Source organism: Trichosurus vulpecula, chromosome 4, assembly GCF_011100635.1.
Source record: "Trichosurus vulpecula isolate mTriVul1 chromosome 4, mTriVul1.pri, whole genome shotgun sequence".
NCBI lineage: Eukaryota > Metazoa > Chordata > Mammalia > Diprotodontia > Phalangeridae > Trichosurus > Trichosurus vulpecula.
This window is the reverse complement of record NC_050576.1, coordinates 132,969,113-132,994,211: the sequence shown is the minus strand read 5'-3', so window position 1 is coordinate 132,994,211 and position 25,099 is coordinate 132,969,113. Positions and strand designations below refer to the sequence as shown.

At 36.8% G+C, this 25,099-nt stretch overlaps 1 protein-coding gene and 1 pseudogene across 8 annotated transcripts in view; both read left to right on the top strand.

Annotated features, from left to right (window-relative positions):
- Positions 1-25,099, top strand: part of CDC42BPA (CDC42 binding protein kinase alpha) — a 426,736-nt gene that overhangs the window by 43,016 nt on the left and 358,621 nt on the right. The window lies entirely within an intron of this gene.
- LOC118846397 lies at positions 21,673-22,023 on the top strand (annotated as a pseudogene).

Below are 25,099 nucleotides of genomic sequence, written 5' to 3'. Positions count from 1 at the left end.
TTCCCTCTAAGCCTTAAAATTTTGAGTCCCTACTAATTTTATTGGCAAGACTGAATGAATGAGCATTTATTACATGTTTACTACAGTAGTGCTAGGCACTATATTGAGTGCTGAAAATATATACAAAAACAAGCAAGCAACTTAGTCCCTTTCCTTGAGGAGATTACATTCTTATAAATGGTTGTTAGAGTTGGAAGGGGAGACTTAGAAGACAAGACTAAAAACTTGAAATGTTCTACCAAGAATATCCTGTTTAAGAAGTAGGGAGCCTTCCATCCCTGGTGATATTCAAGCAACTATCCCCTTTTCATTTACCCTGTCATCTTCCATTATGTCTTGTCCAGACTATTAAGTGGCCTCCTTATTGGTGTTCTTGCTTTCATACTCCACATAGCTGCTAAAATAGTCTTACTAAAAAAATTGGTCTGTCCAGTTTTCTCTTGCCTATTTAAGAATCTTCATTGGCTCCATATTGCTACTAGGATAAAATGTAAGCTCCTTAGCTTAGTATTTAAAGCCTTTCACAATCTATGGCTTACCCTATTTCACATTATTGTACTTTCATCCTATACCTCCTTTATATACTTACTACAAGTAATGCCATTCATTCCTAGATTGTATTTCATCTTTACTTTTACAAACGCTTACAATCCTTAGTTCCCTTCATATTTCATTTCATGTGCCACTTTCTACAGGAAGGCTTTTCTGATCTCGCTAGTACATTAGATCATAAATCTAGAACTGTAAGGAACCTCAGAGATCGTTTAGTTCAGCCTGTTTTTTATGTTTGAGGAGATTGAGACCTAAGGAAATAAATACTTGTTCAAGGTCACATCGTGTCAGAGGTGGGATTTCATTCTAGTTCCTCTGAGTTTCAAGCATATTATTTTTTTTTAGTCATGTTTGTTAGTGTTCTCTCCTTCTTTGAATTATGATGTTTTTATTAGTTGACAGGTTGTATTTCCCTGAAGAACATAAATTCTTTGAGCATGGTAACTGGTTTTGGTCTTTATCTTTGTATCCTCAGCACCTATTATAATGCTTTTTCACATTCAGTGCTAAGTAAGCGGTTGTTGAATTGAATATACCTAACTGATGTTGAATTAGTAAATAAGTTCTTTGTTATTTCCTCTTAGTGTGTCATAGGAAGTTAGATGTCATTGATTGTAGGGCTGTGGCAAAATAACACAACCTCAGGAAATCCTGTGGCTTGAAAGATTGGTTACCAGATAAAAATCATGTACCTCATATCATAGAGAAAAAATTGCGTTTGTACTGTTTTATTTCAAAGATGCTGTATTTTCCAATATCCTTTACAAAGTTGATTTATAAAAAGCAGTAGTTAGGTGGTGTAGTAGATAGAGAGCACTGGGCTTGGAATCAGGAAGAGAAGAGCCAAAAGGGGAATGAAGGCTCTGGCCTGGGCCCCTCCACGAAGTGGAGGCTCTGGGACCAACTCAGCAGTGGAAGATGGGCCTGATGGCAGTATATTCCAGGGTGAAAGTGAAATGTAATATGTTCTGGGGTGAAGAGTGAGGTAGGTAGTTGGATGTTTAAGGATGAGAAGGCTCCAGGAAGGCACTGAAGGAAGTTTCAGGATGAGAGAGCAGCAGGGGCATGATTTCGAAGTCCAGAAAATAAGGATCAGAACTAGGAAGGAAGTTAGACTAAATGACCTCTAGGATTCCTTCAGGCACTAGATCTATGATTCATAATAAGCTTTTAGCCTTGTACTAAATAGAATTATATTTGACATAAATTATGTTGGAAAGTTATAAATCATTCTCCTCTTTATATAATTCTAATATAAGTGAATAGCTCAGCTCTCACTGATTAGCCTTAAGGAATTGTCTCTCCTTTCCCTCCCTACTTATTTCCCTTCCTACTTCTTTCCCTTCCTTGTGTCCTCATAAGATAATAGGATTTAGAGGTTATTTAATCCAAACTCCTAATTTTATAGGTGAAAAAACTGATACTTGTGAAAGGGCAAATAACTTCCCCTAGGTCACATAGCTGATAAGTGGAAGACTAAGGACTTGAATGGGATCTTCTGACTCTAATATACCTCATCTTCTAACTTCTAACACTAGTTCTCAATTTTCACTTTATCCTAGTACCTTGGTTGACAACAGGATTTTTGTTGGGTAGGGATGACTGGAAGCATTGATTGATGTTTAAAATCTGCTTCGGTTTTTACCTTTACTTAGTTTTTAGCCCTACTGCCTGGAAGATATGTTTACTTCAGTATAATAGATAAGATTATACAGGAAAGGTATTTTGTGGAGTTACCCTCCCATTTTTGAAGCTAGGTTTTTTTTTTCCACGTAATTCTTGAGATTTAGGGAATATAAGGTACTCTGACTTAAAACAGCAGAAAATCTGTTTCAGCTGCATGTATATTTTTAATTACTAGGATGGTTCTGAAATTTGCCTGGAGACTTTTTTGTTTTACAGTAGATCCACATCAGTCCTGTAGTTATTCAGGCTTCTTAAAGATTCTCTATAAACTTCCTGGGACCCACTATGAAGAAATGTCTTTAGATCTACCTGGGTCTAGACCCATAGTCCTGGAGATGGTTAACAATTGGACAAACTCACAGAATGAGGAGGTATGTAAAGTCAGTTTTTTCCCAGAGTAAACTCATGAAGGTGGAAAGAGTATATTAAGTTTAACTACTGAGGGTTGGTTGAAGTGCTATAGTGAGCTAAAGGAACTTAGGTTGCAAGGGTGAAGGATATGAACGTAGTGAAACTGTAGGAGACATGGAATTGAGGAAAGAATTATCTCCCAAACATGGGGAATATTTGTGAGCTCTAAGCTTGAAGGTGGAATAAATTCTTGGCAAAAAGAAAGCGACCCATAAGTTTTGAGTAACCACTGCTTTTAGTGTACAACACTTTAGTACTTCAGGAGTCTGTGATTCTCTTAGTGTGGACACTCTTTTCATCAATTCAGATGGAAACATTCCTATAACTTAGATGTATAGTCTTTGATAATTTGGGCCAAAAAGTTAATCATCTTGCAACCAACATGGTGATGAAGGTAAAACATTTTTATAAAATTAAGAATTTAATAGGATTTTTTCAATTGAAATCAAGTAATTCACTAAGTTAAGTGAAGGAGTAATCATCCTTACAAGAAGTGTTTGTTTAAATAATTAAAATTTTAACATATCTGTGATGTCATTGATGTGAGTATTCCTTCTATGCATTTTTATCCTGTAAAACCCTGGTCCCTGTGCATTCATAGAAACTCTATTTTGATTTTTTTCTTCATTGACTGTATTTAAAGCATTTTTATGTATTTCTGTTGTTTTTTAAATTTAATCTTTATTTCTGAATATATCCTTCCCCTGTTCTTCTCCTTGTGGGAACTAAGCCTTATACAGAGGAATGCTTTTTTCCCTTTGGTCTGTGAAATGTGAAGAAATACAGTAGTTTTTTGGGGAAACTCATGTTGTTTCATTTATTGAGCAACTGTACCACTTAAATAGCTATAATAATTTTGGCAAAGAAAACAGCATAGTGAACTTTTGATCTTTTTCAGTTAATAATAACTTTATATAGCACGTTAGAGTTTTCAAAACACTTTGCATATATTCTTTTTTTTTTTTGGAGGGAGGAAGGCAAGGCAGTTGGGGTTAAGTGACTTGCCCAAGGTCACACAGCTAGTAAGTGTCAAGTGTAAGAGGTTGGATTTGAACTCAGGTCCTCCTGACTCCAGGGCCAGTGCTCTATTCACTGTGCCACCTAGTGGCCCCTGATATTCTTATTTGATCCTTAAAACCACCCTATGAGGTGCTGTCATCACCATTTCACAGGGGAGGAAACTTGGACTGAGGACAATTAAGTGACCTCTCATGGTCACACAGCTGTTGTCTGAGGCAGGATGAAGCAAGGTGGCAGAGAAAGTGCATGATGTTCTCATCTTTCTTTTACATAAATGTGTAAACCATTTTGTTTAAATATTTTTAAACATTGATAATAAGTCAGAAAATGATTCATTCATGTGCAGATCATTTCTGATTATTCTATTGAAATAAAGAAGACTAAGCTTGCTAGGGATTTTTCTGCATTTCATAGTCTCATTGAATATTTCTATTTATAATACATAATATTCATAAAGACATTTATTAATTACCCACTTGTTCAGGATACAGGACGCTGTATATGGAATCATCTGTATCAATCAGACAATAGGTATTAAGTACCTGCTAAGTTTTAGGCAATGTGCTTGGCAGGAGGTTTGGACAGGGTAGGGAATAGAAGTACAAAGAAAGAAAGAGTTCCTATTCACAATGAACTTACATTATAATGGGGGAGACAAGTACATAGGAAAATAAATACAGCATAATTGTAAACTGAATGCATATGTATATTTATACATCTGTATGTGTATGTATATATACACACATATGTACATACGTGCACACGCATACATTCAAATACAAAGCAGTTTAGGAGGAAGGTTATTAGCAATTAGAGGACATCAGGAAGGCTTCATGCAGAAGGTGATGCCTGAGTTGTATCTTTTTTTTTCTTCCTCCATCAGTCTTATTTATTGTAAATAAGTTTTCCGAATTTGCATTCAGCACAGCTTAAAGTCAATCAGTAGGCATTTATGTCTGTTATGTGCCAGGTACTGTGTCTGGGGATACAAAAAAAGGCGAAAGACAGCCCCAACTCTCAGGAGTTCGCAGTCTAATGGGAAAGACAACATGCAAGCAAAAAGGTTGAAAAAATGGGTGTGTGTGTGTATATATATATATATATATATATATATATATATATATATATATATATATATATAATGTGTATAATATATATATAGGATAAATTGCAGATAATCAATAGGAGGAAGACACTAGCATTAAGGAAGATCAGGACAGGCTTCTCATAGAAGGTAGGATTTTAGCTAGAATTTGAAGCAAGGCAAGAAAACAAGAAGGTAGGGATGAGGAAAGAGATAATTCCAGACGTGGTGGATAGCCAGTGAAAATTCCGGAGTCTCGAGATGGAGTTATCTTTTGTAAGGAGCTTCAAGGAACCAGTGTCACTGTATCCCGAAGTAAGGAGGGGTATGGAGTAGAGTACCGTGTAAGAAGCTGAAAAGGTAAGGAGAGAGAGTTTGTTAAGGGCTTTGAATGCTGAACTGAGGATTTATAGTTGATTTGAGGTGAATGGAGGGCTGTGTGTGCAGCATGGTCAGATCTGTGCTTTGAGGAGATTAGTTTGACACCTGAGTGGAGGATAGACTGGAGTGGGGGTCGACTGGATCCAGAGGGACCAATGAATGCTTAGCTATTGCAGTTGTCTTGGTGTGAGGTGATGATGTTCTAGACTAGGGTTCTGGCAGTGGTAGAGGAGAGAGAAGGGGCATATATGAAAGATGTTACACAGGTGAAAATCAACAGGCCTTGGCAACAGATTGGGTATCTGAGTGAAAGAGAATAAGGAGTCAAGGATGATTGGGTTGTGAGCCTGGGTGACTGGAAGAGGATAGAGCTATTCTTTATAGCAAAAGAGAAGTTTGGAAGGAGTGGGGGGCGTTTGGGGAAATATATTGAGTTCAGGAGAGGGACTGTGTAAAATGGAGGTAGGGAGAGAGTGTGTTCTAGGCATAGGTTTCAGAGTGTGAAGAGGGAGTTACACCCAACAGAGCTGGAAAGATAGGTTGGGGTCACGTTATGCAGGACTTTCAAAGCTTAAGAGAAAAGTTTATATATTAACCTAGCTGCAAAGGAAATCACTGGAGTTGTTTGAGAAGGGAATTCACATGATCATATCGAAGCTTAAGGATAATCACTTTGGCAGCAGTGTATAGGATATGCTGCAGTAGTGAGAGACTTGAAGTAGGGATACCAATGAGGAGGCATTTGCAATGATCTTAATGAAAGAATTGAGCTAAGGTGGTAACTGGGTGAATGGAGAGAAGAAGCAAGAGCTGTTGTAAAGGTAAAAAAGCTAATATTTGTCAATTGACCAGATATGGGGGAAGAGGGAAAATGAGAAATTGAGGATAGTGCCAAAATTATAAATTTAAGATACTTGAAGGATGGTGGTACTTTTGACAGAAATAGGGAATTTTGGAAGAGGAGAGGATTGGGGGCTGGGATGGAATAATGAGTTCAATTTTAGGCATGTTGAATTTAACATGTCTCTAGGACATATAGTTTGAAATGTCTAATAAGTGTTTGTTGATCAGGGACCAAAATCTGATCAGGTCATTTGTATAGAATGGACAGTTAAACTTATTGGAACTTATGAGATTATTGAGGGAGAGTATAGAGGGAGAAGAGAGGAGATCCTAGGATAGAACTTTGGGGGACACCTGTATTATAGGGGCATGATGTGGATCAGTGCTGTCAAACTCAAATAGAAATAGGGCCATTAAACTGCATTTGAGGATCCATGTGGGCTGCATATTGACTAAATTTTAAAATGTAATTTTAATTGTATCTTCTTGTATTTTAATTTATTTTGTTAAATGTTTACCATTGCATATTACTCAGTTTAGGTCACTCTTGGGAGTATTGTGGGCTACATGTGGCTGGAGGGTCATGTGTTTGAAATCTCCAATGTGGATGATGAGCTAGCGAAGGAGACTGAGACCACAGTCAAATAGGTAGGAGGCAGACCGAGAAAGTAGTGTCATAAAAAGCCAGATAGGAAGAGTAAATGGGTGGTCAACAATGTGAAATGCAGCAAATATATTGAGAATTGAGGGGGAAAATACCCTGTCATATTTCGCATAAGGAGAGGTTGAAGATTTGAGAGAGGAGGAAGATTGAGCATAAAATCTGCTGGAGAAGATAAAAGGAAACAGGATCAGGTAGACATGTAGAGGGGTTGGATTTGGCAAGGAGGACTACCTTTTTGTCAGGGATTGGAGGACGGGAGGAGAGAGTGGAAGTTGATAGTCTTCTGTAACCCATATGATGGTTTTAGAATCTTTTTGTCCATTGTATAGATCATGCCTCCAAGTGCTCTGAAAAATTACTATGCATTTAAAATAACAACCAAGCCATTACAGCTATTTACATGTGAACATAAATTTATATGTATAGTAGTTCCACTGCAGCTTATTGGTTATTCCTTCTATAACCCTGAATTTTCCTTCTCCATTGATTGGGACAGCAGGAATGAATAGCCTCAGTACACTTACATCTACTAGTCCATTTACTTCAAGGGTAGGGAGAAGGGGCCATTAGCTTCCAAGAACAGGAGAACTAGCTTGGACTGATTTTTTGGTCTCCACTTTGTCACTGACCTTTTTCTGGTGTGGGGACATGAAACTTACTGTCTAGTCAACCACCCTCTTCTTCAGGATGTTAGCTCTGTTACTTTCTGGGGACCTTTGCCACCACTTGCCCAGGAACCCCCAGAAACATGTGATAATGCCTGTTGATCCTTTCATGATGTTTTACATTGCCTTTTTTTAAAATCAAAACTCCCTTGAATAAACAGAAGCCAGGCTGCCTTTCCAATGATACTCCCCCCAACCCATATAGGCTTCTTTTTTGGGGGGAAATCTATTAATCTCTGTTTCCCAACCTGGAATATTTTTCTTAGTCGTACTTCCTCATGGACCCCAAGGTCCTTTCATTGCTTTTAAGTATTTTTTGCTAATTTGATGGGTGTTAGATGATACCTCAAAATTGTAATTTGAATGTTTTATTATTATTGAGGTTGCTTATTTTTTGAAGTTATTAACATTTTGTATTTTCTCTTTTGAAAACCATCTGTTCATATCCTTTGACCATTTTATCTATTCTGGATTGAGAATTCCTTTAGTATCTTTAAAGAATCACAGAATTTAGAGTTGAAAGGGACCTCAGCTGTGATCTAGTCCACAATATACCGAAAAGGAATCTTTAACAGATTTGAGCAATGGTCATACAGTCTCTGCCTGAAGGCCTTTAATGAGAGGCAGTCTTTTTCATTTTTGCATAGCTCTAATGATTTTTCAAGTCAAAAAGTCTTTTTACAACTGCTACCCCTTGCAAATGGTTCTGCCAAAAAGAGGTCCAATCTATATTCCACATGACAAGCCTTCAAGTATTTGAAGATAAATATTGATTTTTTTGGTATGTGTGCATTGTTAAGATCATGCCTATGAGTACTCTGAGTCTTCTTTTCTTCAGGCTAAATATCCTTACTTCCATCAGTCTGTCATCATATGCCATAGTCTTGAAGCCTTTTGCAATCTTATTTGTCCTCCCCTGAATGCTCTGCAACTTATCAATATCTATCTTAAAATTGTAGTGACCAGAACTGAATACAGTATTACACATTTATTTTGACGAGGACAGATTAAATAGGAACTGTTATCTCCTTATTCTTGGAAGTTATTTAGATGATATTAGCTTTTTAAAAAGGCTGGCACGTTAAAATCTTTATCCATATTGAATTTGCAGCATACCAAATCCCTGATAACTTTCTTGGACTAATTGATGTCTAGTGTTATACTTATAAGAAGTTGATTTTTTTTGAACCCTAGTTTAAGATTTTCTATTTATTTCTTTTGAATTTTATTTTATTAGATTCAGCCTAATGCTCTAGGCAGACAAGATCTTTTTGAATCTTAGATTTTTAACCTCGCTATCCTTCCCAAATTTGTCATTTGCCTATTTGATGACTTTGCTGTCTATGCCTTTATTGAAGTTATTGATAAATTAAATAGTATATGGACAAGACAGATCTCTGGGTTAGTTGGCTGAACATTTTCAGCCAAGTTAACATTAAACTGACTTTTCTTTGTGCCTGGCTATTCAGGTGGGTCCGAATTCAATTAATTTGTATTGTCATTTAGTTAGCACCTCTCCATCTTTTCTGTAAGAATAGTATGACATGGGTAATCAAATCATTGTCTTGATTTCATTGGTACAGGGCCCAGAGATGGAAACTCTACCAAAGTAGATTGACACCTTCTCAGCAAATTATATTTTGAGTGAGTTGCCAAGAGGACTGCCAAGTGATATGACTTGTCCAGGGCCACACAAAGCTAGTCTGTGTCAGAGGGAACTTGAACAGGGCTTCTTGCCTATGCCAGGCTCCCTCTCACTTTGTTCATCACAGCATGTTAATATATTTAAAAGCTTTGGAGAACAATTCCACCTTTGTTTACTTTCCTGATAGATTTAATTCTCAATGTTTGTTTTGTTTTTTTCATATATGTTTCTTTATAATTTTCTTCTTATTTGGTCTGGACCAATGATTTCATTATTGAAAAGAACACATGGGAAATTCTTTCTATCAATTGAAGACAAGTCAACAATTAAACACCAACTATGTGCCAAAAACTGTGCTAAGCACATAGATCAGAACCATTTTGTAATCTATGGTCTAAGAGAGTTCCATGGGACTTTGAATGGTTTAGTCACACAGCTAATAGATTTGTATCAGAAATAAGACTTGTATCTAGTTCTTCATGACTACAAAATTTGCAGCCTCTCTTATTTTAGTTATTATAGTTCTATTAAAAAGACATTTTGTATTTTGATTGACATTGCATTAAATTTGTAAATTCATTAAGAGATTATTGATTCACCCAATACAAAAACATTGAATTTTTCTCTAGTTTTATTCTAATCTGTCTTTATTTCTATGAATAAAATTTTACAGTGAGCTTTGTAAAGGTCACCATTTTGTTGTGCAAATGGGGTTTATTTTTTAAAATTATGCTTTCTCATGCTCAATTGATAGGCACCACTTCAGATTCCAATTCTTTGTCACCTTAAAGAGCTATAAATATTTTTTCACATCCTTAGTAAGAATTTGTTTTACTTAGGACAATCTCTCTTAATACCTTCTTTCCATATTTCTCTGCTGAGTGAAACGTATTTTTTTTATCCAACTCTGTGTGTGTGTGTGTGTGTGTGTTCATGTGTTAATGTTCTTCTCTCCTTTGATCAGTACAGGTGAGAGTGAGGTGCAATTGTGAGCTGTTCTCTTCTTCCTTGTTCATGTAGACTTCTACTTGTATACCTCAGTTATATGAGAGAATTTTCCCTAACCTTCCTTTCCTTTCCTCTCCCATCCCCCAAGTGTTTTCATCTTCCTTTTTCTTTCTATTCTTTTTATAAGATTATTAAGATATAACAGAACCTCTTCCAGACTTTTTGCCTAATCACATACTTTCTGTGACCCTTGATGATTATGGTAGGGTAGAGAGGGAACCTGTGTATATTAGTCTTTTATCATTGTTCATTTGTGTTTACCTTTTTATGTTTCTCATAACAGGTATTTGAACTTCAGTGTTGTCACAGCTTTGGTCTTTTCTTCAGGAGTGCTTGAAAGTCCTTTATTTCATTTTTTCCCCTGTAGCATTATAGTCAGTTTTGCTGGTTAAATCGTTTTTGGTTCTAAGCCTGTTAAACTTTGCCTTCTGGAAGATGTTCTAAGCTCTTCATTGTTTTATAGTGATGCCTCCTAAGTAGTGTGTGAACCTGACAGAGTCTCTTCAGCGCTTGAATTCTTGTTTTCTTGATGAAAGCTCTGGATTTTGTCTGTAATGTTTCTGCGGGTTTTCATTTTGGTTTTTTTTTCAAGGAGATGGCAAGGGGATTCTTTCTTTTTCTACCTCATACTCTGGTTCTAAGAGATGTGGACAATTTTCTTGTAAGATTTCTTAAAATATGTCTAGGTTCTTTTTTTTTTAAAGGGGGATGATAGCTTTCAAGCAATCCGATGTTTTCCTTTTTGTTTTTTATACATGTGTATTCAGGCAAAATATATCCATAATAGTTATGTTGTAAAAGAAAATATAGACCCCAAAAAAAACCCTCAAGAAAAAAAAAGTATGCTTCAGTCTGTATTCAGACACCCATCAGTTCTTTGGGAATGGATAACATTTTGCATCATAAGTCCTTCAGAGTTATCTTGCATCATTGTATTGCTGAGAATAGCCAAGTTACTCACAGCTGATCATCTCACAATATTGCTGTTATTTTGTACAAAGTACATTTCACTTTTCATCAGCCCATGCAAGACTTTCCAGGTTTTTCTGAGAGCATCATTTCTTATAGTACAATAGTATTCCATCATAATCACATACTACAATCTGTTTAGCCATTCCCCAACTGATGGGCATCCCCTCAATTTCCAATTCTTTACCCCTAGAAAAGAGCTGCTATAAATATTTTTGTACATATAGGTCCTTTTCCTTTTTTTTTAATCTCTTTTGGGATACAAACCTACTGGTGGTATTGTGAGGTCAAAGGGTATGCATGATTTTATAGCCCTTTGATCTTAGTTCCAAATTGCTCTACAGAATGGTTAAATCACTTTACAACTCCGCCAACAGTAAGTTAATGTCTCATTTTTCCCACATCCCTTCCAACATTTGTCATTTACCTTTTCTGTCCTATTAGATAATGTATATGTGGTATCTAATTATATAATTAGATAATGTATATGTGGTAGTACTTCAGAATTGTTTTTAAGTTGCATTTCTCTGACCAATATCGAGAGTGTTTTTTCATGTGGCTATAGATAGCTTTGATTATTTCATCTGAAAACTGATTATGTCTTTTGATCATTTATTAATTGGGGAATGGTTTTTATTTTTATTAATTTGACTCAGTTCTCTATATGTTTGAGAAATGAGGCCTTTATCAGAGACACTTGCTTCAAATTTTTTTTTCACAGTTAATATTGCTAACTATATTTCCCTCCATCCTATTCCCCTCACCCCAGTTTATTCCGTTCTCTCTCTCCTTTCAGCCTTTCCTTCCCAATCCAGTGTTTTTCAAGTTGTTTTTCATTGAGATACCTTACAGTTTCTTCTTTTTTCCAGCCTTGTGATGTTGTTTTAATATTTTTTGTTGTCTCATGGAGCCATTCATTTCTATTTGGCCCATTCCAGTTTTCAGGAAGTTTGTTCCTTGGGCAAGGTTTATGCCTCTTTGAGCCAAGCTGTTAATTTTTTTCTAATTCTTTCTTCCATAGCTCTCATTTATGTTCCACCCCCTTCCTTTTGTGCTCTCAATTATCTATTATGTTTTAAAGTCTTTTTTAAAACTCTCTTCATCTCTTCCAAGAATTCTAGTTGAATTTGTGCCCAACTGTGTTTTTCTTTGAGGCTTTGCTTATAAAGTTGTTTTGGAGTTATTCCTTTCTTCTCAGTTTGTTTCTTGAGTGTTCCTCATGTCAGAATAGTTTTTTAATAGTAGTAGTATTTTTTTTTGTTCATTTTCCTCACCTCCTTTTGACTTTGGATTTTGTTAGGGTCAAGCACTTCATATGCCTAGAAGGAAAGTGTAGGTTGGTTCCTGATGCTGCTTTTTAAAGGATATTAAATGTGTCATCTCAGGCTCTTAGGGACAGCTCAGGTTGGGTACATACAAGTTTTTAGTGCTTCCAAAGTGTCCTGATCCAGTATAAAATCTGTTCATTGGCATATTTTGTTCCTATATCCCCTGATTCTGCATGTTCTTAAACTGGAATTGTTGGTTCTGAGCAACCGACTGCTTTTTGAGACAACTCCTTATGAGACAGCTGGGAAAACTCTGCTAATTTTGGAGTGACACAATCTTTTGCTCACCTTTGGCCTGGGATTCTTTCAGAGGTTTATTATTCCTTTGCAGGCTTCAGATTGTGCTAGAAGGTGGAACTGAGATTCCACTGTATTCTTACAGTCCAAGCCACCATGCTGCTTCTGCTTGTTTCTGAAATTCTTTCTTACACATCTCAGGACCAGAGAGCCTTCTTTGCCTTGGAATGGAAAACCACCCTTGGATACAGGTTTTCTTCTTGATCTGCTTGTGATTAGTTTTGTGATCTAGAACTGACAGAACTGGCTAGTGGGTAATTCCAATTTGCCCTTGTTCCTGCACCTTGCATTAGGTTTTGGTGTGTCTGGATTGTGGACCTATTCAGCCTCTCTCTCAGGGTGAAGTGCTTTGATTTCAACCCAGTCCCTAGAGTCCATAGATCTCTGTCTCCTGTTGTGGACCCCGGGTGGACAAGTGACTCACCATGACTGTTTTTTTGTTTTTTTCCCATCATGATTTGGTCTTACGTTTTTTTAGATCTGTTGAGGGAGGAAGGGAGCTCCTTTCTGCTATTTTGTCAACTTGACTTTGCCTCTCTTCTAGCTTATTAAACAATTTATAGCTGTGATTTCTTCATATCCAATCTTTTTTACTAGATTCATCCTATTCTGACAATGGATTTTTGAAGTACTTTTCTATTATGTTTTATCTATTTTTATAAAACTAATTTTTCTTTTTTAATAATGAACTGACATTTATGTACCACTTTAGGATTTGATAAATGATACCCATAATTTAATTTTATGCTTACCATAATATCAATAGATGCTGTCTCTGTTTTATAGAAAACTGAGGCGTTCAAGAGGCTAAATGACTTAATCATGGTCACACAGGTATTATAGGTCAGAGACAGAATTTGAATCCAGGTGTCTACTGATCTCAGGTTCATTGCTATTTCTTCCATTCCTTACTGCTTCTCTTTATGAATTTAACTGTGATATTATTTTTGGTTTGTTTAAATTAAATATTATTAAATATTGATTATTTAACATGTCTTTCAGACTTTGTAAAAATCATTGTCAATCACTAGACATTTATTAAGGCCCTACTCTGTGCCAAGCACTGTCCTAAGCACTGGGGATAAAAAAAGGGGCAAAGATAGTCTCTGCTCTCAAGGAGCTTACAGTCTAATGGTAGTGACAACATGTAAACAAATACATACAAAGCAAACTTTGGAGCAGTAGGAAATAAGTGAAGGAAGGCACTAGAATTGAGAGGGGTTGGGGAAGGCTTCTTGTAGAAGACAGGATTTTAGTTGGGACTTAAAGAAAGCCAAGAGTGGTCAGTAGTCAGAGTGGAGGACAGAGAGTGTTCCAGGCATGGGGTGGGGGGTAGCTAGAGAAAATGCCCAGAGCAGAGACAGATGGAGGTTTCTGTGCATGGAGTAGTCAGGAGGTCAGTGTCACTGGATTGAAGAGTATATGTTGCAGGGGAGAAGTAAGGGGTGAGAAAACTGGACAGGTGGGGGGATGTTAGATTATGAAGAGCTTTGAATGACAGAGCATTTTGTATTTGCTCCTAGAGGCAATAGTGAAGCCACTGGAGTTTGTGTATTTGTGTGTTGGGTGGGGAGGGGAGGCAAGGCAATGGAGGAGGAGGTAATGATCACATCTGAGTTTTCAGAGAATCACTTTAGTGGCTGAATGGAGAATTGATTAGAGAGGGAAGAGACTAGAGGCAGGCAGACCCACCACAGTAATGAAAGGGAGATGTGATGAATCTTGTATTAGCATGGTGGCAGTATCAGAGGAGAAAAGGAGGTAATTGGAGAGATGTTGCAAAGGTGAAATCAACAGGCTTTGGTACAGGGAGGGGGGGATATTGAGAGATCTTAGGAGTCAAGAATGACACCCAGATTGCAAACCAGAGGATCTCTGCGGAAGGTATTGCTCTCTACAGTAATAGGGAAAGGAGGAGTGGGGCAAGGTTTAGAGGGAAAGAAAATTAGTTCTGTCATAATTTTCTGCCCCTTATCATATCATATCTATTGGATTGGCTAACATGACAAAACAAGAAAATGATAAATGTAGGAGATGTGGGAAAATTGGAATACTAATGTATTGTTGGTGGAGTTGTGAACTGATCCAACCATTTGTAGCAATTGGAACTATGCCCAAAGGGATATAAAACTGTGCATACCCTTTGACCTAGCAATAACACTTCTAGGTCTGTATCCCAAAGAGATTATAAAAGTGGGAAAAGTACCCAAATGTGCAAAAATGTTTGTAGCAGCTCTTTTTGTGATGGCCAAGAATTGGAAATTGAGGGGATGCCCATCATTTGGGGAATGGCTGAACAAGTTGTGCTATATGAATGTAATGGAATACTATTGTTCTATAAGAAATCATGAGCAGGCAGACTTAAGAAAAACCTGGAAAGGCTTATATGAATTGATGCTGAGTGAAGTGAGCAGAACCAGAAGAACATTGTGCACAGTGATAACAACATTGGGCGATGACTAACTTATAGACTCAGCTCTTCTCAGCAACACAAGGATCAAAGACAACTCCAAAAGACTCATGATGAAAAATGCTATCCACATCCAGAGAAAGAATTATGGAGTCTGAATGCATATCGAACCATACTATTTGCTCTCTCTCTTTTTTTTGTTTCTTCTTTCTTCAATGGGTTCCTCCCATTGGTTCTAATTATTCTTTACAACATGACTAATATGAAAATGTGTTTAATATGAATGTATGTATAGAGCCTATATCAGATTGTACACCATCTTGGGGAGGGGGGAGGAAAGAGAGGAGGAGAAGATTTAAAACTCAAAATCTTATGGAAGTGAATGTCGAAAACTAAAATTAAATAAATTAATTTTTAAAATGTCAAAAAAAAAAAGAAAAAAATTAACTTTCTGCCCATTAAAAATGTTTTTCTGTTACCTTAATGCCATTGCTGCTACTTTTGCTTATTTTGAATTCTCAGTTGATGGATGCATTTTAGACCAACTTCTTAGTTTTAAACTGTTAGTGTTTTTCATTAAAGATATTTCCCACAATAGTATCTTGATCACTTTTAAAAATATTCTTTGATTTTTTTACTTTTACCAGGAAAATTCAGCTAGTGCTTCTCCCTGAAATTATTCTATATTTATTTTTTATGTTTTACACTGATATGTGTACTTATAATCCTCTAACATAGAATATAAATTCCTCATAGGCAGGTAAATGTCTTTTAACTTTTTATGTGGTTCATGATATGGTGCTTGATGCCAGTAGATGTTTGTTTTTTTAATTTACCGATTGAATATATTAAGTGCTAAATTTTATTTGTCTTTTGGCATTTTATTCTTTTCAGTTTTTTTTCTTGTTGTCTAGAGGGAGTGAGCTATATTTTACTTCTCTAGAATTTTTCCTGGTAAAGCTAATTAGTGAACAAAATGAAATTTTTATCTTTTAAATCTATTACTACATGATTCCTGGTAATTTGTGGTTTTTTTTTTCTTTTTTTCCTTTTTTGCTAAAGCTCTCTTTTTGGAGAGTTTTTTTTATCATCATCATGTCCTTTCCTTTTCTTCCTTTTTGAGTTATTATCAATTTTGCACATTTGTACTCCTAAATACATTTTAATGATTCTTTAAAAAAATTTTTTTTATCATTTTTATGTAATATTAAAGTTTTCAACACTGATTTCCACAAGATTTTGAGTTACAAATTTTTCCCCTTTTCTACCCTCCCCTCCATTCCAAGATGGCATATATTCTGATTGCCTCATTCCCCAGTCAGCCTTCCCTTCTGTCACCCCACTCCGCCCCATCCCCTTTCCCCTTACTTGGATAGATTTCTATGTTCCATTCCCTATATATCTTGCTTCTCAGCTGCATGCAAAAACAACTTTTTGTTTTTTGAGCATCTGCTTTTAAAAATTTGAGTTCGAAATTCTCTCCCCTCTTCCCTTCCTACCCACCCTCCTTAAGAAGGCAAGCACTTCAACATAGGTCACACATGTATCATTATGTAAAACATTTCCACAATACTCATGTTGTGAAAGGCTAATTATATTACCTTCCATCCTATCCTGTCTCCCTTTATTCAGTTTTTCCCTTGACCTGTCCCTTTTCAAATATGTTTGCTTTTGATTACCTCCTCCCCCATCTGTCCTCCCTTCTATCATCCTCCCTTTTTATCCCCTTCCCCCTACTTTCCTGTTGGGTAAGATACCCAATTGAGTGTATATGTTATTCCCTCTTCAAGTCAAATCAGATGAGAGCAAGATTCACTCATTACCCCTCACCTGCCCCCTCTTCCCTTCCAACAGAACTGCTTTTTCTTGCCACTTTTTTTGTGAGATTATTTACCCTGTTCTATTTCTCCCTTTCTCCCTCTCTCAATATGTTCCTCTCTCATCCCTTTATTTTATTTTATTTTTTAGGTATCATCCCTTCATATTCAATTCACCCTGTGTCTATATTTATGTATATTCCTTTCAACTACCCTAATACTGAGAAAGGTCTCATGAATTACACAGATCATCTTTCCATGTAGGAATGTAAACATAACGGTTTGACTTTAGTAAGTCCCTTGTGAATTCTCTTCTTTATTTGCCTTTTCATGCTTCTCTTGATTCTTGTATTAGAAAGTCAAATTTTCTATTTAGCTCTGGTCTTTTCATTGAGAAAGCTTGAAAGTCCTCTATTTTATTGAAAGTCTATATTTTACTTTGGAGCATGACACTCAGTTTTGCTGGGTAGGTGATTCTTGGTTTTAATCCTAGCTCCTTTGACCTCCGGAATGTCATATTCCAAGCCTTCTCCTTGACCTGGTAACTGGAATTTGGTGACAATGTTCCTAGGAGACTTTTTTTGGAATCTTTTTTCAGGAGGCGATCAGTGGATTCTTTCAATTTCTATTTCACCCTCTGGTTCTAGAATAGCAGGGCAGTTTTCCTTGATAATTTCTTGAAAGATGATGTCTAGGCTCTTGTTTTGATCATGGCTTTCAGGTAGTCCAGTAATTTTTAAATGATCTCTCCTGGATCTATTCTCCAGGCCAGGGGTTTTTCCAATGAGATGTTTCACATTGTCTTCCATTTTTTCATTCCTTTGATTCTGTTTTATATCTTGATTTCTCTTAAAGTCACTAGCTTCCACTTGCTCCAATCTAATTTTTTAGGTGTTATTTTCTTCAGTGGTTTTTTGGACCTCCTTTTCCATTTGGCTAATTCTGCCTTTCAAGGTATTCTTCTCCTCATTGGCTTTTTGGAGCTCTTTTGCCATTTGGGTTAGTCTATTCTTTAAGGTGTTATTTTCTTCAGTATTTTTTTGGGTCTCCTTTAGCAAGTCATTGACTTGTTTTTCATGGTTTTCTTGCATCACCCTCATTTCTCTTCCCAATTTTTCCTCTGTTTCTCTTACTTGCTTTTCCAAATCCTTTTTGAGCTCTTCCATGGCCTGAGACCAGTTCATATTTTTCTTGGAGGCTTTTGATATAGGCTCTTTGACTTTGTTGACTTCTTCTCGCTGTATGTTTTGATCTTCTTTGTCACCTGTAAAGGAATCTAGAGTTTGAGTTTGCGTTTGAGTGTGAGTTTGTTTTTGCTGCCTGTTCATGTTTCCAGCCAACTACCTGACGCTTGAGCTTTTTGTCAGGATATGACTGCTTGTAGAGCAGAGAGTACTTTGTCCCAAGCTTTTGGGTCCAAGCGCTGCTATTTTCTGAGCTACTGCTACTCCACTGTCACCCCAGGCTCTGTCACAGCAGCGCTCCTCCTCTCCCAAGAACTGCCAGCCAGGACCGCAGTTCAGATCCAAGCAGGGTACAGCAAGAGAAACTGCCTCTGTGTTGACAAAGTGCTCCTTGCACTCCCACTGTGATCTGCTGCTAGATTTGTCCCACTGTGTGAGCCAGGGACTTGGGCAGCCAGTGACTCTGGTGCTCTGGAGGCAGCCTCAGGAGCTTCCTGCTGCTGCTACTACCACTGTTGCACGACCTCCTCCACTCCCCAGGGATGGGGCTGGACCACCTTAAACTTGATCTTGCAGTTTCCCAGTAACCTGCTCTTTGGTGTTTGTGGGTTGAGAAGTCTGGTAACTGCCACAGCTCAATGATTCATGGCCCTAAGGCTTGTTCTGGCTGGCTGACTCTAGGTCTGGTCTGTCCTGGCACAGCCCATGCTGGGCTGTGCTCTGCTCCCAGCATTGTGCGATAGACCTTTCCCGGCCACCATCTAGGCTCTGCTGGGCTGGAGACCTGTTTCCCTCTGCTATTTTGTGGGTTCTGCAGCTCTAGAATTTGTTCAGAGCCATTTTTTACAGGTGTTTGGAGGGATTTGGGGGAGAGCTTAAGCAAGTCCCTGCTTTCCAGCTGCTGTCTTGGCTCTGCCCCGCTAATGATTCTTTTATTCTCACATTTTCCCAAAATTCTTGTGGTGGAGATCTGAAAATCCTCCCTGATTACTAGCAAGTCTCTTTTTAGTAAAAGTATAAAACATAAACTTTTTGAGTTCCTGTTGATTATTAAATAACCTTCCTCTTGCTTTTAGATAAACTTTGTTAGAATGTGCTTTTTTTGTATCCATATCTTTGTTTTTTAAGAAGTATTTATTTTTGATTTGCTTTGTCCTCATTCCAAAATCTGGGAAGATTGCAACAACTGCTTTATAACACGTTTCTTTGGCTTGAAGAATTCTTCTGTCTTTGTATTTTGAAACTCAATGATTATTTGTGTTAGACACTTGAATTTCAGGTTTCTTTCTGTTGCTGGAGTCTGATGACTTAATTACATCTGTAAAAAGTCTTTTTTTTTCTATTTTGAGAATTTCCTTCAGTTATTTCTTTTAATCTGGAGCCATTTTTTCCTCTTGGCTTCCTTTTCCTCTTTTTTGTATTGTAGTTACTCTAATGTTAAAGTATCTTGATCTCTCTTCCAAGTCTTCATTTCTGATTGTCACCAATATTTTGAATTCTGTATTTTTGTAATTTTGGGCCTGTTATTTGTCATTGTTGATTGATCTTTATGTTTTTCTATCCTTTTCATTTTTAAAAGTTCTTTTAACTCTTACCTATTTTTTTTGTGCTAAATAATGAAGCCATTGTTTAATTGCATTAACTTGTTTGCTCTCCACTTTATTTTATCTTTGGCATTTCTTTCACATCTCATGATTTAGATATACTTTTCAGGTCTTTATTAATATTATTACTTTATTCTTTTAAATTGCAAAAATCTTTTATTTAAGTGAAACCTTTATTTGACTTGTTCATTACCTGGAAGTTTAGTGGTACCTTCTGTTCATCTTTAAAGGTATAAAATATCTTGAGAGTTTGAATCTTGAATTTAAAGTGAGAAACCCGTAGTCTCTGTTTTTCCAGTGAGGAAAAAAGGGTTAAACTACATCTGACATTAACCATTGCCTAAGGCCAGCTAACTGCTTTTTCAGTTACTGAGTTATGGGACTCTGAGGGTAATAGCAGTATTCCTCTTTTGGTTGCTGTGAGATAATATTTGTAAAGCACTTAGCAGATGCCTGACACATAGTGGGTACTATGTAAATATTTATTCCCTTCCCCCTTCCCTTGGTTCTTCTCAGTTCCAATGTTGCAGTAGCATATAGAAGCAGCTTTCTTAAATACTCCTTTCTTTATCATTTCCTTTTGGTGGAGGCTAGAGGGAGAGGTGAAAGGAAGACACACCTCTAGATGGGTATGTTGTTGTTTGGGGTGGGTAAGACAGACCTGGCACTTTTTCTAGGCCCCCCCACTCCATCTCTTTTTACACTGGTCCTAGGGAATTATGCTGGTGAGGGGTACACTGTGACATTAAGAGTAGTGTCCCAGATATTCTCTTTGTGAATTCCTTTACATAGCTGCAGCCTTTGCTACCCCTTTTGTATTTTAGCGCTTAGACTCTGCCAGGGACACTCAACGCTTCTGGTTCTCTCCTTTGGAGGCCTGTAGGAAGCATTGCTTGTCAGGGCAGCAGGGACGGCTGCATCCGTTTTGTTAGCATTTTATGTCACTGTTCAGTTTCCCTTCCTTCTCTGTCTACCCTCTATCGTTGGCAGCATTCTTACAGTGTTTGCTGGGGCAGTCTGATTAGCTTTTTCTTTGACTTGTGATACTCCATCATTTTCCTAGAATCACTTGATTGTGACTGCCCATTGACAGGTGTCATTGTTTACAAATTAATTAGGAGATATTTTAGATTTATAGCTTATATCACAATTTATATCAGACAGTTTGGGATGGGTTCCTCATCGAGGAAATACGTGAGTAGGAAAGAGAGTTGGACCATTCATATATTGGGAGCAGGACAGCCCAAGAGTTGCACTTGTGCCCATGACATATAAAAAGCCCTTGAGGAAGGCTTCTAATAGCTTGAGTAGATGATCTCTGGGAAATTACAAAGGACAATTATACAAAATGAGTTGGTAGGTATAGGCAATGATCTACATCCATGTAGGCAATACCCACATTGATGAGATCGTGGTTCCCTCTAAGTATATTAAAATACAAGCTTATCTTGGACATTATCCATATTTTAATTTTTATGGAAAGAGGCAGTTTGACCTGGCATCGTGGATTAGATAGATGGCTGTCCCTAGAGTCTGGAAGACCTGAATTCATATTCTGGTTCTGACAAATACTAGTTTTGTGACCATGGGCAAATCACTTAGACTTGCGAATTCTAATAAAGACTGTGAGTTTTAAATGAGTTACTTACCAGCATTAGAGGAAACTTTCACACTGAAAGTTCCCTACACAAATAAAATCATAGATCTAGACCAGGAATTTTTCTGGGGTTACATCCTTGCCAATACCAAAGGCCAATACCAAAATACCTTTACCATCTTCCTGGGATTCCCTTTGAGCCATATGTGGAGATAGAGACATAGCATATAGGAGAGTCATAATGTCTTTGATTGAATGGTATAGCTAGAAATTGCCACCTCTCTCCTCCTATAAGACTGATTAGAGAGTCGGGCCGCGGTGCTTTGCGGCGGCTGCTGGTGCTTGGTGCTCGGCGCTCGCGTGCTTCCTCTGGGCTGTTCCCGACCTGAGGCTGCTGCTGCGGGGCCGGAGCCAGTGCCTGGGGCCGAGCCGGGCCGGACCCGACGCGCGGACTCTGGGCGGGGATGAGCTGCAGATTTGTTGGCTTAGGGCAGCGCCAGCCGAGCCATGGCTAGCACAGTGGTAGCTGTGGGATTGACAATCGCTGCTGCAGGATTTGCAGGCCGATATGTTTTGCAAATAATGAAGCATATGGAGCCTCAAGTAAAGCAAGCTCTTCGAAGTCTGCCAAAATATGCCTTCAGTAGTGGCTATCACAGAGGTGGGTTTGAACCCAAAATGACAAAGAGAGAAGCTGCATTAATATTAGGAGTAAGCCGTACAGCCAATAAAGGGAAAATTAGGGATGCTCACTGAAGAATCATGCTTTTAAACCACCCAGACAAGAGAGGATCTCCTCATATAGCAGCCAAAATCAACGAAGCCAAAGATTTATTAGAAAGTCAACACAAGAAGTAAAATTAATATGCAGATAATTTTAAATTTATATATACATCAATTACTTTATGTATAGGAGTCCTGATGTTTTATAATAACTTCATAAAAGCTGTAATATTTCTTTTAAAAAAAAGATTGATTAGAAATAAGGAGGTAGACTTATATGATATTGGACATAAATTAGAGTTGGATTACTTTTTGAATTCTGGGATTGACTTCTTATAGGTAAAGAACCTATGTGTTGATCCCTAATGTTAGCCTTATATTTGGGTGCTCATTTCTGAATTTGTCAGTTTCCCACACTCCTCCCTTTGCTTTGTCCAGTGAAACAGTTCTTATATCAGTGTCTTAGTTTTTAAGATGGTTGGAATATTAAATAATGTTAAGCAAAAGCGCTAAGGCAACCCTTTAATTCAGCTATGTTCGGCAGAATTAATTCTGGAAGTTCTGAGTAATTCTGGTTCAGTTTATTTTAGACTGCAGTCAGCACTGTAAAATGAAATGGACTGATGTGGAGGAAATTCCATTCATACCTTCTCTAAGCTCTATAGATTGGTTATATTTACTTCAGCTGAAGCAGCATAGTTTGAATTTAGGTATTTGTAGTCAAAATTTTATTTTTCTTTTATTTTTTGTTCAGATTGCAATTTTTTAAAAAATCGGTATTTTTCTGCTTTTTTTCCCCTGATTTGCAATTGTTGAAGTTTTTTTTTTTTAAGTTTTTCTTGTTCTCTCATTGGCACATAATAATCCAAGAAGCAGTTTTGAAACAAGAAATGGAAAAAAAGTTAATTAATTCTCTCATTGTTAATTGTTCCTTTATTGGCAAAATTATTCTGGGCAAATAAATAACTGAGGTAAATAGCACTGAGTTGCTGAATCAAACTTTCCAATAAAAATGCACAATTTTTTCCTTTTTCACAACTTCCTTGTTTATTTGCGACTATACTGCTTACATCTCTGCCTTTTCAAATTCTTCTTATCCCTTAAGACCCAGCTTAAATGGTATTGCTTTCACAATCATCTACTTTTTCCACAAACAGTTATTTTAATTCAACCAGCTTTTCTAGCTTTGTAATTTTGTAGTTTTGTTTGTACCTCTCTTTATGTACTTAGCCCTTTATGTTTTGTTCTTGTGTACATATTTTTTTCTTGTGTACATATTTTTTTCTGAAGTACTAGATTTATATTTGTTAGCAGCTTCGGTATCCTGTTAATCTTATCTTTCCTTAGGTATATCTTAGTGTCTTGAATATAATAAATACTCAGTTTATTTAAACAAACATTTACTAATTGTATTTTAGATGCAATAAATCTCTAAGTCAAAAAGCATTTAAATAAGCAACTGCTTTTGCTTATTAGCTGCGTTCTAGGCACTGTAAAGATACAAGAACAATGAAAGATTACTACACTCAAGTTGCTTACATTCTATTGGGGGAGACAACATGTATAAATATAAGTACATAGAGAATTAATATAAAATAAATGAAAGGTAGGAAGCTATCATAATAGTAGTTGGTGGAGTGGAGGTCAGAAAGGACTTTATGAAGTAGGTGGTGTTTCAACTGCATCTTGAAGGAAGAGAGAGATTACAATAGGCAGAGGTGAGGTGGGTGGGCATTCCAGGTAAACAAAATTAAACTGAAGCAGAAAGAACTCTTTACTTATTGGCTTGTAAATGACCTGTCTTCAACAAGAAAAGCCAAGTTAACTTAGACCACAAAATATCGATTTCTTCTTTAACCCCTCTCCTGAAGTAATCCTTTTTAAGTGCTAAGTTTCTTGTACACACAAATGCATGATATAACAAGAAAGAATGAAAGCCTCATCCATAATAACTTTTGTAGATCTGAAAAATGGAAGAAAATGGAGCATCACTCCTGTAAAGGAAATATTTTTGTTTCACATAGCATTTCCTTCCCTTTGAGATATCCTCTTCTAGCTAGAGTGTGCAAAAGACTGGATCAAAATTATAAGAAGTAGGAGGGAGAGATTTGGAAGAGTTAGATCTTTACTATACATGGGATGAAAATGTTCCACTAGTTGGATAAGCATTCCTATTATAGAATTGTGGAGAGGTGCCAATGTCTTCTGCTAGTAAACTGCCATGTAGATGTTACAAACACATTGAAAGAAGTTATTTATTCTCTTGGCCTGAATTCACTCAGAGGAAGAAGCAGACACAAATAATATTTGAAAGCAGAAACTTTTTTACTACCATCTTTTGATTGTACTTACAGGATTTCCTTTAAAGTGGCAAATCATATGCACATTAATTTTTATGCAGTGATTAATCAAAAATTATCTTTGAGTACTTCTCCTTTCCAGTCTTCTCTCAAGTTAATTCCTAAGAACCCTAATTCTGGCTCAGTTAGGGAAATGTAATTGTGTACTAGTCAGTAAACATTTATCAAGTGCTTACTGTGTGCCAGGCATTGTGCTAAGTGCTGGGAATACAAAAAGAGGCAAAAGGCGTTTCTGCCCTTAAGGCTCTCACAATCTAATAGTAATTATACTTCATGTGACATTTGAAGCCAATTACAAATATTTATTATAGTAAGAGAAGTTGACTTCTAAGCATTTATGTGTTTATTTGTGTCAAAAAAGTAAGGTCTTGATTTTTAATATAATGAAGAAAATAATTTGGTAACTCTTTGGAAGTTAATTTGTTTTAAAGCAATAAAGTTATGTGGTTTATTGTTAGCTAGGTGTCTGAAGAACTAAAACCTATGAATTAATCATATTAGCTCCCCAACATACTTTACTTATTAGCTAAAAGTAGGAAATACTTTACTAATACCAATACCAGTACCAGTTCTCATGGAGCATTATTAAATCACTACTAAGAGAAGTCTCTCCTAGGCCTGGAAGAAAATGGTCTCTTTAATTAAGATATTACTCTTTAGGTCATTTTTAATATTTAAATTTTAAAATGTGCCCTTTGTTTACTAATTTTTTTTGGGGAAAAATGTTTCAGAGTGCTTTGTATCAGGTTACAGTCCTAGCTAGCTAGTTGTATTGCTTTGGAGAAGTCATTTTACTAATATAGGTATTTTTCTCATTATTAAGATGGACTTGAATTAAGTGGTCTTTAAGA